The 14,417-nt window shown below is 40.3% G+C and overlaps 1 protein-coding gene across 3 annotated transcripts in view; it reads right to left on the reverse strand.

Moving 5' to 3' along the window:
* Positions 1-13,021, reverse strand: part of Enox2 (ecto-NOX disulfide-thiol exchanger 2) — a 274,106-nt gene extending 261,085 nt beyond the window's left edge. Inside the window, exons 1-2 of one of the 3 annotated variants that reach the window (XM_057760381.1) lie at positions 12,868-13,021; positions 11,561-11,609 (exon numbers count right to left, since the gene is read on the reverse strand). The gene's annotated coding sequence lies outside the window, so the exon portion shown is untranslated. Of the gene's footprint in view, positions 1-11,549; positions 11,610-12,867 lie in introns of all 3 variants that reach the window. The other 2 variants (XM_057760380.1, XM_057760382.1) reach the window with 2 other exon arrangements.
* Between the last annotated feature and the right edge of the window lie 1,396 nt (positions 13,022-14,417).

Genomic DNA, 14,417 nt, shown 5'->3' on the forward strand with positions numbered 1-14,417 from the left:
CCTCAGTAGTCACACCCATGACTGCCTGTTCTTTTCAAATGAACTAGGGTCATTGTTCATTTTGGATTCTAGGTATATTTGTCAAAAACAAAAGTCCCAGTGGAAGATTTCAAAGAACCAAGGGTTTGAACCAAACCACGGACCTCAGCAGGGAGGAACAACACTAATTTGCTAAACCTTAAAATGAAAATGTTAAGAGTGTAATCAAAGTAAAAAGTAATGAACTAATTTGAACCAAAACAAAGTTGCATGTTTTCTGAATGCATCGCACTTCACCAAAACCCTGAGAAAACCAAGAGCGAAAGTCCTGTAAGGAGCACACTTTACAGGCTGCCTTAGAGGCAAAAACACACAAACAAACAAGATAATCAGAATAGGCAGACTCTGCCATTTTACTTTTTTTAACCGTCTGACCTTGTTCAAGTCACTTCTGTTCTCTTAGCCTTACTTTGTTGGCTTGGAAATGTCTACACTGAGATTGCCAACATCCCAAACCTAATAGTTGTTGCCAACTATGAAATTTAGTCTAGCGGGAAAAATTAAATGACATCACAATTTGGCCAGGAGTGTTAAGAAGCAGAGACACTCACTGATCACAACTCTCTTATGAGTTTACACCTCTAGCTTATTTTGAAGTATGTTTTACATGAGAGTTAGTCGCTTGTCTTGTTCAGACTCAAGAAAAAACACCCTAACAGTCTTTGTTTTAAAATATGTATACTCTAAAAAATAATTTAGACACACTTTCTTATCCTCAGGTCAAAGTTATAAGTGAACAATCTAGTACCAACAAAAATATGAAGAGAGGAGAGCAACCTAAAATATGGTGATCACCTATTGTATGATAGACATAACAAGGTATCTTACACAAGTCAGTACCCACAACACAGTGTTACTCAGGTATTATATACATTTTTCTAAGCAAGAAAATTGGACAGCTTATATTGACTGACTACTTAGTCACTCAACTGCTATAAGATTTTTAACCCAAGCAACCAGAATTCTTTACTATACCAACATCTTAACGATTAAGGCATACTTCCTAAGTCAATTATACAACTGAATACCTAATGAATAAATCACATGCTGAGCCCATCTAGTAAAGGGAGACTTCCTGGCATTTTTATTTGTCTTTTTAAACCTTTTTTATTGTCTCTGTCTGTGTGCGCTAGCGCGCGCACGTGCGCGCACACACACACACACACAAAAGGGGAGGTAGGGAAGGGAGGAGAGGGAGGGAGGGAGGGAGGGAGGGAGGGAGGGAGGGAGGGAGGGAGGGAGGGAGGGAAAGAAGAAGAGAATAGGAGGACAAATACCATGGCACAAGTGGGGATCAGAGGGAGTTGATTCTCTCATTCCACTGTGTGGGGTCCAGGAATTGAACTCAGGTCATCAGGATTAACAGCAAGTACCTTTACCCATTAAGCCATCTCTCTGGTCCCTTGTTTTGTTGCTGTTTTAAAATGTCATCTGATGATGTAGGGGACTATTAGGTTCTCCAGGCAGACAGACTTGAGTTTCTTGTTCTGGCTTATGGATCTGGCAGTGCTAAGTCTCAAGTTCCCTTGTCTGGTGAATGGAGAAAGAAGTGTGTTGCCAAGTTTTTGTAAAGTGTCATATGTGATGACAGCTAGCACAATACTTGGTACAAAATTTCTGCTCAATAAAAGCAGATTAGAGGTCTCCTTGTATTTTAAGTAACACAGCAAAAAAGGGAAATGTTACAAAGAAAAAGAAAACTAGGTTAATGGAGCCCAGATATGCTTAGGCACAGCACAGGTAGAATATGAAAGCAGTAGTCCACCCACAGCCTCCAAAATTAAGTTGCATCGTATGATAAATGAGAGCAAAATGAATGTATTAATTGGTAGTATTTAAACAACAAGGAGACTTGCCATGTGCTACACTAAGCAACAATTGTGTCTCATTTCCTAGAACTACTGCTTCTAAAGAGAGAGGGAAGAAAATAGAGGCTCCACTTGGAGGATTACTTAGGGAACTTGAGCATCCTTCTTCCCTTAATAATTCAAGTCCTCATGGACCACCTCCCATTCAACTGTGGCCTTCTCAAACTCTCCTTTGCCCCTCCCTTCCTCCGCGTATGCTGACTTTTAGAATTCTTTGCCCTAGCCTAGCGCTGTCTCTGCTCAAGTGCAACAAGTGGCATTTATGGACTATGCACGTGACACTGCCACTAGATGAAACAGAGGGACATCTCAAAATTAATCGGAGACACATGCTCCATTGAAACACTGGTCTAAGACACGCAGGCTGATTAGAGTTTTGGCAGCATAGCAAATGAAGTTATAATTGAAGGTTTGATTGATTTCAGAGCACAAAAACATTTCTTTATGTAGTTAATGATACAAACATTGAAGAATTTAGAAAATCTGTACTGATGGCAAAACTTAGTTTGAAAGGGACAGATAAGGTGGTAATGCAGGCAATAAAAAGAAATACATGGACTGGCAAGATGGCTTAGCAGGTAAAGGTACTTGCCACCAAATCTGATGACCAGAGTCTGATCTCTGAAATCCACATGGTGGAAGAAGAAAGTAGTCTCCCACAAGTTGTCCTCTGACCTGCATACATATGCATTGGCACACATGTGCTCATGAATGTGTGCGCTATATAAACACAAAAGCCAAATACAATAACATGATTAACTGCTATCTGAGTGCTCACCGCATAGTTCTTTTCAACTTTTCTGTTACATTTGAAAGTTTTCATAATTAGAGGTTAAGGATAAAGAGCATATCTTACTAAACCTCAAACTTTCAAAAGGAAATAGTCATGCATTATAAAAGCATGAGTCAATTAGACCAAAATTGGTGATTCTGAATGAATGGTAGGTAAGACTTATTATATGGTTAATTTTCTCCATATTTAAAAGTGCTTAAAAGGACTGGAGAGATGGCTTGTGTCAGGGGCCATAGATTTAGGAGTGGGGTAAAACTCGGAGGCTCACTGGGGCTTTCTGTCTACAGGTCTAGCTGGGAAATGTGAATTCCAAGTTAAGGGAGAGACCCTGCCTCAAAGTAATAAGGCAGAGAGTGATGCAAGAGAATAAGTGGCACCTTCCTCTGGTCTTGACACATGCAAACAGGTATGCTCATCAGTACAAATGTGTGCGACACACATGCATACACACTACAAAGTTAAAAGTTTGTTGAGCGGTGATCCCTTTCCTTTAGTTACAGTTGCTCAGTTGTCATTTCAAAAATTTTATTCGTGTATTTACTGACTGGTTGATTGACTTGCTTTTTCATTTTTTGAGACAGTATCTCATTATGTGTCCCAAGTTGGCCGTAGAACTCACATGTGACCCAGTGGCCTTAGAGTCATGGTGATCATTACACTTCAATCTCCCAAACGCTAAATTCACAGATATATGACACTTGCCTGTTTCAGCAACCATTTTAGTAGAGGCCTATGGTGGTAGATATTGAAAAGAATGGAGCAAGGATAGGAGAATAATAATCATCAACCAATAGAAAAGACACAGATGCACTAGAGTATTCAAGATACCATATTCAAGATACTGTAGGGGACTCAGAGTTTTGTTTTTTGTTTTGGTTTGTTTTTAATAGTCCCTGCCCTGAGCCAGCTAACAATATAGATAAAGGAATGCCAAAGTGCTGTCTGAAAGGGTAACTGGCTGGAGCAGAGTTCTGTAAGAGAGAAGTATAAATACTGGAAACAGACTAGCGCCAAATTGCAGCAAATGCCAGGCTGGAGAATCTGGCCTTCCTCCTAAGGATAACAGGAAGCTATTTATGGTTTCTGAGTCAGGGAAAGAAAATTAACTAAAACTGATTAGCTAAATAGTACAATTTGTTTAGGCAAATGTACCTTCAACATGCACTTGGCTTATATCTATATACCTCTGGCCCTTGTATTTCCCACATGGACTTTAGAGATTTCCAGCGCTGTGGACACTGGCGACTTTTCAGGCAGCCTTTTCCTGACATATATTCAGCCTATGTCCCTTTCTCTCCTTGTGCCCTCAACTTGCCTCAGTGTTGCTGAGTCAGCCAGCAATAAATAAGCTTCACATAATGTTTTTGAAATGAAGCTGCTGGGCTCTGAAACTGATTTCCTTTGTGATAATCAAACCCCAATTGCTGCAAGATCACTGATTTGAGGTGGAAAAACTGAATATTCAACTAAGTGACATACAAAGGGGTACAGGAATATATGTCCTGTGTACAAAGCAACAATATTACTCTGTATACTGAAAGAAAGCTTAATGGTGGTGGCACTGTTGGACAGGGGTAAGTGATCAGAATACCACAACTTTAAAACCGCTACATTACAAAGTGAACTTTCTCTGCCTCCTCCCCACCCTCTAACCCACTCGCATTACTCCCCTCCACTGTCTCACCCCTGCGTGCCTGAGACAATGACCACACTTAGTAGCAACCGATTTCTCTCATTAACTTACCGCAGGACACCTTCCAAAATTCCTAGTCTGTATCCTGTCACATTCCTAGTAGATTTCATATTGCATCATACTTTTACCGAAACTTTCCATGTTTATCCAAACTTCTTTTTACATGTTGGTTGTCCTGCTAAGACTCCTTGCTAGCAACTTGTTTATCTACTTAGAATATAGGCAGCTCCCATTTATTCCTTATGACTCAGCCAAGTCAAGGTTTTGATCTACAGGTTGCCCATACCCAGTAGTTCCTTTAGCTGTGTTTCTAGGAAGCCTTGTGTACATCTCTCTTTTTGAGTACCCTGTGTATATTAGAATATAGTCACTGCTTTGAGTTCGATCCCCTCTGCTAGACTGTGAGCTCATTAAGGTGGGCAGGAATTACATATAATTACATATTGTATTTCCAGTGCTTAGCATACGGTCCAGACCTTTATAAATGATCAAATGTTTATCAAATGAATGACTTTGAAAATCAGAAGTTCTTTGATTTCAAATTCAGCATCTTTTCAAAAATTAATGTTTGGTTAGCAGAGAAATAAATGGGTATTATTGTGGCATTATTATACTTTATTCTTTGCTCACTAGTTGACTTATCCCCTTTCCTTGCCAGTCCCCTTCCTCATGTTCCCAAACAGTCCTCCTTCTGCTTTCATGACACATTTATTTCACAGCCCTTGACATCGCCTGAAATGTGAAAATTGGAACACCATGTGGCCCATGTAATAGTAGTAAAGTGTGTCCGAGGACACAACTGAAGAGGAAAGAGCAGAAGGACATATCATGAGGTCTTCTTGTGGGATTGTTTCCATCCCGGGCAATTCTCACTGGCAGTTGTTGTTGCTAAAAAGAGCAGCTGGAGCAGATGAGAGGGGGCCTTACCAGGGAGTTCCCCATCTTTGTTATGCAGTCCACCACTGAAGCAATATTGTTACTATAACATGCTCCATATAATGCTTCAGCTTCTCTGAATTACAGCCAAACTTTCATTTGTGCTCTGCCTACAGATGTCTTTGGACCAGCCCTGTTAATGGATAGTCATTGAATGTTCTCCAATTTTTATTCTCACCTATCATTATTATGCCAGGGAACGGTATTTTTTTAAGAGACCACTAAACAAAACATCACAAATGGAAGGGGAACAGAGCTAGGAAAACAAAAAAAACCACCGACTTTGTTCCTCCTATATCCCTATATCACCAGTGCATTTCACTTTGTCTCCATCTTACAAAGCTTTATATGCTGTTATCAGTAAAGTGTAGAAAGGAAAATAAAGGCCAGCAAAATGCCGTACTTTGTAGGAAAGAAACAGAAGAAACAAAGCTGAAGACTGGAATGTAAATCTTTAGGTATATGATTAGCAGCCACTGCTAAAGAGTACTTGGGGCTACTTCTTAAAAGTAGGACAAAGCAATTAGCCTTTTCTTTAGACTAAACTGAGGTGGTTTGCTGAAGTAAAAAAAAAAGAGAGAAAAAGAAAAACAACTGAGTCTGTTTTGATCTTCAAAAATGTCAAACTGGTAAACACTTGGGTTTTTTTTTTATACATATAAATCTAAGGGCCAAGCCTTGCTTGAGGAAGATTTAAGAGACATAAAATTTGTCTGAGGTGTCTGCCAAATCTGTGCAGCAGAGACAGGAACCCTGGAAAAGCTGACACAATCATAATTCTCACAGCACCGGCAAGCCTGTGCTGCGCTGGAGCCGCGGGAACCCACCCTTCCGTAGGTAACACTGTTTAGAGACAGGCAAGTACATCGTTTGCTTATCGGCTATCTGGTAGCTCACTTTTGCCTAGATCCCACAGAGGGAAGAGAAGGAAAGAAAAATAACCCCCTTCTGGCACACAGCCCCATTATCAGCTGGGTAAAATTTTCATTTAGATGATGGGCTTGCTCGTTGCAGTGTTCTCTTTCAGCAGTTCTTGAATGTTCGTTCTCTAATATCTCTCTCTCTCTCTCTCTCTCTCTCTCTCTCTCTCTCTCTCTCTCTCTCACACACACACACACACACACACACACACAAATTCCAAAGGCATTAAAAGGAGTATTTATGAGTGTCTGGTACAGAGTCTAGCACAGTAATTGCACATAATAAGCCTGCAATAATTCAGCGAATAGTTTGAATTCCTAACTATAATTTCAATGTTGAACTGGAGAATTACAGATTCCTTTTTACTAGTATATAGGCATGTTAATTGTAAAACTAATGGGTTTAAAATGGCTATAGTAGTCTATGCAAAGTATTCCATTCCCAGATGATTGGTACTCATAACTTCTGTCCCTAAAGATCATTCATTTTTGCACAATGCTTATTATTTGTAAGAAAAATGAAGAAGAAATCACACTACAAGATACTAAGTGACTGTATGACAACTTTTTTTCTCTACTTTTGTAGGGAAAATTTTGATATCCAACATTCATACAAATGTCGTTATGGTAATCCCTTACATACGCCTAAAATCACTTAACACAAGAATATAGTGCATTCATGGGTTATATTCTGTAAGTGGGATTAACTGTATAATTCAACCAAGGTCTTCCCTAGAGATAGATTGCTGAAAAATGCATTTACATGGCACTTAAAAAATATAGCCAATGACATTGGCCCCCATGACATGCTCTGCTTCTTGTACACTCAATTCTACCACAATTTTCTCTACCCTCCTGCTGGGATCCCCATTCCCAAAGGCACAGACTTTCAAGAAAGAAACACAGAGAAACTGGAACTATTCCAACTCCCTTCCATGGAGTGTTATGTGAGTAAGAAAATCTCTATAATTAACACAATGTGAAACATTGCATAGTAAAACTATGTCAGTTTTGGCCTGTTCTTGCTGCACTGTGATCACATGTAACGTGCCAAGGGACTTTAAGTCTACGTAGAGTGAGAAAATCAACAGGTATTTCAGGAAAGTACACAGCACTGAGCCACTGCAGGGTGTTAATGGTTTTTCTTAACAAAGTCCTTTATTATGATAACTTTTCTTCTTTCACTTAGTCTTCCCCATCTGTAAAATAGCAGTAATTTTTTTGAGACAGGGACTTGCTATGTAGATCAGGCTGGCCTCTAACTCACAAAATTCTGCCTGCCTGTTACACCCAGCTTAAAATAGTAACAACTATTGAATGTATTTAATATGTTTGCTCCGATGAAAAAATACCAATAGTTTGTGTGTTTGACAACAATCAACCTATATAATCCACATCAGCATTTGGTCAACTATAAACAGTTCACATCTACCTGACAGTGGCCTACAATCCCAAGATTATAAATCCAAGCAAGTTATAGAAGAAAATGGATCCAAGTACAGCTGATTTGCAAAGCTTTCATCATCTGGATATTATTCTAAGAAAAATAAGCAGCCTTTGAACTATGTGTATGAAGGCTGAATAGAATCATATTTGTGATTCATTAAAAAAAATCCTTTCTATGTAACACAGATGGGAAGAGAGCTGATGTAGAGGCAATAGAAATCTAGGCTAGAAATAAAGCATTTGTGCTGGCTAGTAAGCACACCCCAAAGTAAAGCAACGGCAATAGTGGTAGACAAGGAATAACTATTTTAAAATAAACTTACCAAATTAAAAAATAAAGTATGATGGAATTATCTTTAAAAATAAGGAAAAAATGTATCCCTGAAAATATAGGACAATAAACATAAAAGATAAAAAGTAAAAGTCATTATGTAATCTTATCATTTGTAGCAAACCCCTATTGTGTACTTAACAGTAATTTTCCTTTGTGTGCATACAAAGATTTATGTGGCATGTATAAGATCTGTACATATGTTTAAGTTGGAATCTGCTGCACTATATTGGGTGTTTTATGGCCTGAATTTTCTCTGGATATATCACAAACAAGTTTCCACATAATGAAATATACTTTGGTAACATCCAATGATGTGGCTACTTAATGATCCACAATTGATTTTATTCCAACTTCCCGTACTGGGTATTTATGGTGCCATTTTCCCCTCTTTTTGTCATTATAATAAACAGCTCTAGGGTATCAGGGAGCTAAATTTTAGGAAACATGATTGCTTCCTCAGAATACAGCACTAGAAGTTGAGAATCGGTTAAAGACTATGTTCAGTTTTAGGACTGCTGACTCATATTGACAAATCCCTTTCAAAAAAGAGCTGACTAAAATTATCAGTCCACTACCAATGTGCCTAACCAAGAAAAGATGCATTTAAGACTAATGCCAAAGATAATCAAAGGGACCGGGTGGCTAGAGAGGAAGATATTTCCTAAGAAAGTAATAAGAAAGGAGAAATGTGAACCCTGTCAAGAGAAGTAAAGCAGGCCTAACAGATTTAAGCTATGAGAAAGAAAAAGATAACACGAATGTCTAAAAATGAACACATGGTGAAAGTGTGAGCATTTGAATTGTGATATTCAGTAAAAGTAGCACACTCAGTAAACCGCTATATCTGTCAATTTACATTTTATTTATTTATTTACATATTTATTTCTTCTGTTTTTTATATTTTTGTTTTTTTCAGGACAGGGTTTCTCTGTAGCTTTGGAGCCTGTCCTGGAACTAGTTCTTGTAGGCCAGGCTGGCCTCGAACTCACAGAGATCCACCTGCCTCCACTTCCCACCACCACCACCCGGCCAATAAAAAAAAATGTTAATATCTTGTACTACCAAGTTCCAAGCTGCATCCATGTGAATATTTGTTACGTTTCATCATATAACGACCGACTATTAGATGTCTACTGTCCCAAGTACTCTAAGTATAGAGATGAACGAGATGTGATTCCTGCCCTCAAGGAGCTCACAATCTACTAAGAAAGAAACAACCACTGGCATACTACAGTATGATCTCATCTGGAATAGAGGTAGCATGGGTCCTACAGAAGTGAGAATACTAACCTTGCCTTGTGTGTGCATTCATGCAAATGTGGAGTGTTTATTAGAAAGGCTTCCCAGAGACACTCATGTTTTAATTGAACTTTGAGGGTTCTAGTAACACTCAGTGAAGCAAAAGGGGTGCTTTTGCATAACCCAAATTCACTCTCCTGAACAGTACCAATTCCCCAAACCCACTCTCCTGAACAGTACCAATTCCCCAAACCCACTCTCCTGAACAGTACCAATTCCCCAAACCCACTCTCCTGAACAGTACCAATTCCCCAAACCCACTCTCCTGAACAGTACCAATTCCCAAAATCCACTCTCCTGAACAGTACCAATTCCCCAAACCCACTCTCCTGAACAGTACCAATTCCCCAAACCCACTCTCCTGAACAGTACCAATTCCCAAAATCCACTCTCCTGAACAGTACCAGTTCCCCAAACCCACTCTCCTGAACAGTACCAATTCCCAAAATCCACTCTCCTGAACAGTACCAGTTCCCCTACACTGCCACCTTAATGTATGCAATAGCAGGCTCTGGCAATGTTATGCTCATCATAAAATATAAAGAACAAGCAAGTGGAAACACTAATAGAATAATATTTACATGTACCCATTACTACCAATCCTAACAAAAAAATATCTCTCAAGTTTGTTTCCTCCTCTCCCACGTCACTACTTATGAGCTCCCTGAAGGAAACACCCTACTGATCAAGCCTCCCTCCAGTGCATCCTTTCCACTGTTATCTTACAAAAGGGAAAATCTGCTCATGGTTCTCTTTTCCTAAAAATGTTGACTTCTTTTCCTATTGCCTACAACTTTATTTCTTACACCCAATAGTAAGAGGTTATAACCTGGCCATATTTAAAATATTCATACTATTACTTAGTATTTGTCTTTAAACCAACTTAAGACTCGTGTATTTTGCATTTTTATTCAATCCTACATAACCTTAGGTTTGATGAATAATAGTTTTTTTATCAGATACATCCAACTATGCAACTACTAAAACTTGAACTGTGAGTGGAAGCACGAAGTAACTACCGCTGGTCCACGCTCAGTATTTTGAGTCAGTGGGCCTGTGGGAACACATTCATATTTCTTAGTACTGCAGTTGATTCTCCAAAAAGCACTCTCAAAATTCTGCAGCATATTTTGCTTGAACCTTCCTTGTCTCAGTCTCAGGACACTGCTAGGATGAACTGCTCACATTAGAAAATCCCATGCCCACTCTACCATATATATATCTCCAATGGCTCCTCTCTACCTTTCTTTGCCTGCCAAATTCATTACCCTTCAAGAATTATTTATCATGTCACCTCCTCACAAAATTCCCAGCTCTCTCTTTCTTTGGTTGGCCACTCTTTCCTCTATCCTACCACAATGCTGTACCTGTTTCTGTTCTCCCATAATTTTTCACTCTATGGTATCTCAGAATTGTGCTCCCCTGGACCCAGTAAGGGTTCAGACCTTGTATTTTCTTGCATCTTCTACACTTAATGTGTGCTCAGGTCACAAAGGACATCTAGTAACTGGGCTCCCCTTTGATAAAGCTGAAATAAAATAAAATGCAAAGAACTGTCTAGAGTTGAATGGTTTAGCGGTAGGACATAGTTTTTGTACAGAATCATCTAATTTAGAAAATGATATATTGATTATAATTTTGGCAGACATAATCATCTATGTTATAACAGCAGTTAAGCAAATTTGGTATTGGCAACTATTTTACAGCAAAAACACTGATATAGAAATGCAAAATGACTCATTTGGGTTTCTTCCAGGATGGCCAATTGTACCTTACAGTAATCTTCCCTTGCCACAACTGGTAAATCAAGAACAAAAATGCACATCAGGACTTGGAAGCCACAGGGGAAAGAGCATGGGTTTTCAAGTCAGAAGTCTGGACACTGAAACTCCACCTCAATTACCTCCAATCTATGGGCTTAAAATCTGCATTTTAGTTTCTTCTTCTAGAGAAAAAATGGAAAAAATTGTACACATCTTATAAGACACTCAGATAATGTAATAAAGGGCTCATGATGAAGCCTGGGATACTATGTGAGCTCAATAAAGAGTCATTACTATTATCTAATCAGAAGATTGCAATCCGGATAATCTCATCTCTTAGGAAAAGGTTTATGGCACTTTGCTTTCTAATTGGCAAGTACAGGTTGTGGCTAAGAACAGTCATAAACAAAACATCTGCAAGACAAAAGTTTCTCCCTCTAGTTACATTAAAGTCACACCTGGAACATACCACCACACTTCTTTGTGTTCTCCGAGATTTGACCTCAAATCAGGTTCCCCTAGGATGAAAAGGAAAATCACCCAGTCTTAATTTTTCAATCTTAATTTTATTCAATACAAAATAAAATTCAAACTCTGTACATCCTTCAACCTCTCATGTTACTACGATCCCAAAAACTATCTCCCGATATAACCCTGCTGATAGCTCTTATATAATCAGATGTGCCCCTGTCATACAGTCCCCCCTTCTCTATGCCTTGTTCTTAGTTGCCAACCCCTGTATTAGAAAGCATCTTTTCACCTTTGCTCATTTCAAATTTCCTTTATTCCATGGGAGCCCAAATTAAAGGTGACCTCCTCCACAAAGCTTACTAGGATTGATCTAAAAGAAGGGTAAATTTCAAGACTCCAACAAGTTCTGAGTTAGCTCTAACTTTTACAAATCAGCCTCTCCCTCCTATCTATATGCCTTTCCACTAAGCCCTGAGCACTTTTTACACGCATTTGTAATATGCAATAATTAATGCAGTGTGTTTCACAGTCTACTGTGTTTTGTAGACAGTGAGCCCATTAAATGTTTAGCAACACTGGTGCTAACTTTGGAAACTTTTAAAATGCTCCACGTTTTTTAATAGGTCCAATTGCCCTTCTACTCTCACCAGAACACTGGACTGAACCTTAATTATACATTCATCAAAAGTAAGGTTCTTTCCTTCTGCTCCCTATCCCTTCTGGAAATTGAACACATTTTCTACTCCAATGACTGGTTGAAGAGGACCAGTAAGAGAGATAGGTCGATTTTTTAAAAATCTCATCATCAGGAAGCTGAAACGGACAGAAAATCAAGCTTCAGGTATAGCAAGGAATTTCCACGCGCGCAAGGGGGAGAGAGAGGGAGGGGGAGGGAGGGGGAGAGGGGGGGGGGGAGGGAGAGAGGGGGGGGAGGGAGGGAGGGAGGGAGGGAGGGAGGGAGGGAGGGAGGGAGGGAGGGAGGGAGGGAGTCCAGCTGCCACTTAATGAAGACTCTCTCAGTCCAAACAGTTATGAAGGACCACATGCTGAGAGGTGTGTGGGAGAGGGGCGAGTGGTGGTAGGAACTAAAACAAAAGAGGGGGGGTGGAGTTCGTGCTTGTCTCCTGGCTGCTCCAGCTACTGGTGCCCACTCCCTGACTCCCACGGACATCCCCCACCCCTGAAGTGGCAGAGCTGGGCGGAGTTAGGCACCAAAGACGGTAGCCCCGGAAGCACCCTCCTCCCAAGGCCCCCTCGGTCCCACAGTCCCCGGCCACTGCCACTCGGGCTTTCTGCCTCGCTGACCTCCGGCTCCCCGGCTACGGAAGCTCTACTCCTTAAACATCCGCGGAAAATCGGGTCCGCTCGGAAGCTCCTGGACCCGGAGTGCCCTTGCAGCACGGCAAGCCCCACAACTGTCTTCCCAACTCAGTACCTCCTGCTAACCGGCCTAGGCCAAGCAATGGGGCCCAACGGCTGGACTCTAATCACTGGGTGGCTACAGAGGCCTTTCCCATTGGTTACTGATCACAGGAAAGTCTAAAGCCTAAGCGCATGTCCTCATGGGAAATGTAGTTTAAAGTAACTGGATACTATTCTTTCTCGGAACCATGCAATCTTGGCATTGGTGGAAAGAGTCAAAGGATGCCAGTGGATTGTGGGAGATGAAGTCAATATAGTTCTTCGAGACACCCATAATTCTTCTAACACCAAGCTTCCGCTAATTCCTTGAGGTCGGCTACAGGAGAGTAGTCTGGGTATTGTAGTTTAATGTGCGTGGCCCCTCAGACTAGCTTAGAGTATAAAGTGCTTGCTGAGGCAAACTAATGTTCTAGACTCTTTTGAATGCTTTTAAAATGCTTATGCTTTGAAGAAAGTCTAAGTTCACATTGTGTTATGATTTGACATTCTCACTGAAGTCTAAGTATGGTTGATTTTTTTGTTTTGTTTTGTTTTTCAGGCAAAACGCTACTATCTAGCCTAGAAGAAGCTTTGAGTTAAGGATCCTACTGCTTAAGCCTCTCGAGACACATACTTAAACGCATGTGCTACCAAATATATATATGTATGTATATATACATATATATATTCTGTTTTTTAAGCTTAAATTTTTAACTTCTGGGCATTAGTGGTTCACACCTTCAGTCCCAGGACTTGGGAGACAGAAGCAGGCAGATGTCTGTGAGTTAAAGACCAGCCTGTTTTAGAGAGTGGTTCCAGGACAGCCAGGGCTGTCTCAAAAATAGAAATTAAAGCTAAGCTGTGGTGATACACACCTTTAATCCCAGCACTTGGGAGGCAGAGACAGACAGATCTCTGTGAGTTCGAGGCCACCTTGGTCTTCAAGAACTAGTTCCAGGACAGGCTCCAAAGCTACATGAACTGGCTTTGTGGGAGCTTAGCCTGTTTGGACGCTCACCTTTCTGGACGTAGATAGAAGGACCTTGGTCTTCCCGCAGGGCAGGGAATTTGGACTGCTCTTCAGTATCGAGAGGGAGGGGGAATGGAGTGGGGGGAGGAGAAGAGGAGTGGGGATAGGGGGAGGGAAGTGGGGGGAGGGGGCAATATTTGGGAGGAGGGGAGGGAAATGGGAAACGAGGAGCAGGTGGAAATTTTAATTAAAAAAGAATAAAAAAAAATAAAAAAAAAGAAACCCGTCTCGAAAAACCAAATTAATTAATTAATTAATTAAAATTAAATACCCGTCAAAGTTTGCCATTTATTAGAGTCATTAAAAAAACTGTGTACTTCTCAGACACTGAGAGCAACAAATAACAAGCCCAGAGAACCTAGACAACAAAGAGGACTCTAAGAGCGAAATAGAAGGATCCACCTAGGAAGGAGAAACAGATAAG

This window comes from Chionomys nivalis, chromosome X, assembly GCF_950005125.1.
Source record: "Chionomys nivalis chromosome X, mChiNiv1.1, whole genome shotgun sequence".
Lineage (NCBI taxonomy): Eukaryota > Metazoa > Chordata > Mammalia > Rodentia > Cricetidae > Chionomys > Chionomys nivalis.